The sequence below is a fragment of the Armigeres subalbatus genome, chromosome 3, assembly GCF_024139115.2.
Source record: "Armigeres subalbatus isolate Guangzhou_Male chromosome 3, GZ_Asu_2, whole genome shotgun sequence".
Taxonomy (NCBI): Eukaryota; Metazoa; Arthropoda; class Insecta; order Diptera; family Culicidae; genus Armigeres; species Armigeres subalbatus.
Window position 1 is genome coordinate 294,637,413 of NC_085141.1, and position 3,452 is coordinate 294,640,864.

A 3,452-nucleotide genomic window follows, 5' to 3' on the forward strand; every position below is an offset into this window, starting at 1 on the left:
AAAATTAAGAAAACGTTGGTAAAGTTAAGAAAATTAGTTAGTGATTTTCAGTAGAAAGTATAAGCCTGTTAAATCCACAAGTGCAAGAATGTCACTTCGGTGAGAACTGTTACAGGAGATGACTTTTCAAAATGACATTTTACTCTCAAAACTAAATGTGTATTTTTCTTTCGATTTAACAGTTTAGCTTTCAAAATAATAAGTAGTATCCGCTGTCAATTTGAATCTAGTATGTCAGAATAAAATTTAGCGTATTCAAAATTGAATATTTCGTTTTCATTTTATTTATTATTTACTATATTTATTTGTAATAAAAAAAAAACAATACATTAAACATTAAAAATTGCTGGCTCACGTCTTACCGTGTTTTGTCCTCCACCTGCTTTGGCATTGAATAATTGAACTCTCGTTTGTTTCAGTTGGTGAATCCTTGCGTCAGCAGCGATTTTTTCTCGAGCAGCTCCTCATCGCTGAGCGGCTTCACTTCATCGATCTTACGCTGTTCCTCCTGCTACTTGGTTGCTTCTATGCACAGGTCCGGGTTCCTGGGACCTTGTAGTTGGCCGCTTTACAAATCCTGGTAGAACATTTTGAACAGCCTCGGTGGAAAAAAAACTGGAACTCTTGAACGATTGGTTGCTTCGAATGATGGGGACACAGACAATGAGTCTGTGATGGGGAGCTTTCGGTACTTTGGGTTCGTCCACCCGGAGAGCCTCGTTGAAGTACACATCAACAAACTATATAGTTGGCTTTACGCTCGCGTTTTGGTGATTCAATCCAGGAGCTCAGAGCGTGCAGTTTTTGTTCCTCGCGATAATCCTCTCCTTCGAACTGATAGACCAAACGGTTTTCGAGGTTTTCAGTTTCCAAGGCAAAACTACGCAGTAAAGATTCGCCCATTTTATCCAGCTTGGCAGTTTGCTCTGCGGTTTTCTATTCATCTTTCTGCAGAATACGGTCGATGTCGTCGTCGGTGATCCTTGAGTCCTTGGATCGGAAAACGTGATTGGTGCCTAATCGAACGATATTCAACATTTCATCCTTGTTGAGCTGATTGGTTTTGTTATCCACTAATTTAAAACGTCTTTGTTGAATGACCAATCTATCCAGTTTAAACTTGATCTCCGTACATGCTCTCTTCGACAGTGTTTTCAGTAATAACACGGAACACACGGACCTGCACCTTCTGTCCAATTCTGTGAGCACGATCCATAGCCTTTAAGCCATCTGAAGGTTCCAATCGGAGTCGTAGATAATGACTTATTCGGGAGTAGCAGTAGTCTTCCAATACCCGAATTTCCTGCTCCTGAAGTTCGATTAACAAATTATCCAAAACGACCATTTTCCGCTGTTCTCCATCAAATGATAATCGCTAGTGTATGGTGAGCCAGGCTCAGTACCATACAACAGGAAAGGGTGGTTGGTGCACTACGATGGTCCTTTCCCAGGCATCAGCTCATCCCTGATGAATACATTCCTAGTTTCCTGGTCTCCAATCTAGAAAACTGCATGCAACGAAGGACACCACCGTCCAAACTTGTCGACCCAGCTCTGCAGCGTCGATTTGGACACGATAACAATGTGCAGTCTAGGATTGCTTCGGAAGCTCTTCAAATAACCCAGCAGGGAAATTGTCTGCAGCGTCTTTCCCAGACCCATTTCATCGGTTAAAATTCCGTTGATTCCATTCTCCAGTACAGCGAAATCATCCGACCTCTTATTTGGTAGTCTCGCATCTCGTCAGTCTTGATACACGGTGGAGATGCTTCAAAGTGGAATACCGTTTTACTGTTTTACCGGTATAATATTCGTTTCCGCTAACAGCTCCTCATCTTCTTCCTGTTCCGTCTTTCGATGGCGATGGCTACAAATAAATGTTAAAGGTTCAAACGTTATTTTTCTTAAATTCTCATTAGGAAATAAAAGAACTTTCAAAAACCCTTCGATTGAATTCAAAGTAAAAAGAGCATAAAAATTAAAAAAAATCGTGCTGTGCTAAAATTTTGATTAACCCTCGGATCAACCGGACCTAATATACCAAGGCTCAAACTGTTGGATAGTAAAAAAAAAACAAACATTGTTTTCCCCTTAAAAACGCACAAAATTGAAATAAGTGTAAATATTTGCATATTTAAAAAAACTGTAAAATTACAACCCCCTTATGCCCTATCCTCTGAATTCAGCCTTGAGGAAGATCCATTAATTACGTAACGCAAAACAAGGACTTTTCAACTCCCCCTATGTCACACTTTTTATATAAGGCTAATACAAATTTTGTATGGATCGTCACACTTCACTCAACCCCCCCGCGTCCCTCGTAGCGTTACGTAATTTGTGGAAGTTCCCTTGATATTGCGTACAAAAATAAAATCAAAACTACTTACTCTCCCGGGTCGCCCTTGGTGCTCGCGGGGGTTACTCCTCTTCTCGGTCGCCTCTCCTTTCTTCGGTTTTCCCTTCACCTTGACTGGTGGGCTGCTCAATGATCCCTTTGCCGCCCCGGTAGCATGAAGTGGAAGTCTGTTCCAGTAGAAAATTAAACCGCTTGTCGCGGTCCGTTTCCAGCGTAGCAACGTAATCCGGCTCTTTGTGTGCGACGAGGTAGTGTCGGAGTTGGAGTCTATCTGAAAACGCAAGCATAAATTTCAAAACAAAATCTAAGTCGAGAAATTTCTCTTTACATTAAAATGTAGTTTATGGGCTCAAACTTACGGAATTTTTATTCGTATCCACCGTTTCAACGTGCTCGTCCTCCTTGGATATGGTTTAGCGAAGATTTCGTTCGCTATCGCACAAAAGAGCGGCCAGCAAAAAGTGGCTCGTGTTGGCCGGGCTATTACAATTTGATAAACAAACATTGTTTCCCCAAATTTCCAACTTGACAGATCGTCATGGGCTGCCAGTTAATCTTTTTTCTTGTTGTCATGGTTGCCAGAAAGATTAAAAATGGAAGTAATTTTGATTATTTTACAATTTTTGTTTTAATTGTTCTCACTGTAAAAATCACAATTTTACACTGAGATAAAAGCATTCAGTTCAAATATTTTTCTTTCAATTCAAACATTGTATTACTCAAAATACCAATTTTCTCTTACTCTTGAAATGAAAAGTAGAAAATGTAGAAATCCCAACTTTTTTTTGCTCTGTGTACATATTATGGTTCCAGTTGAAAATCAAATTTCGAAGTTGCGAAAACCGATTTTATTCGCGTTCAACTTATAGCGCATCATTGCGAAACTAGTGCACTTTGTTCGCAACCAAAAGCGCTATACAGATGCGCAGTAATGAAGCTTGCGACTAATAGGAGAAAATTTGATTTTCGTGACTTCAAATATTACATTACCCTTGGTTTTGTTCCGGACAACACGGAGTGTATGACCATCATAGGTAGGATTATGAAGGTATATTGTATTTACATATGTGTGTAAATCTATCGAGTATTTATTGTA

At 39.8% G+C, this 3,452-nt stretch overlaps 1 pseudogene; it reads right to left on the reverse strand.

Moving 5' to 3' along the window:
• Positions 1 to 331: 331 nt before the first annotated feature.
• LOC134222561 (chromatin-remodeling complex ATPase chain Iswi-like) lies at positions 332 to 2,766 on the reverse strand (annotated as a pseudogene).
• Positions 2,767 to 3,452: the final 686 nt, after the last annotated feature.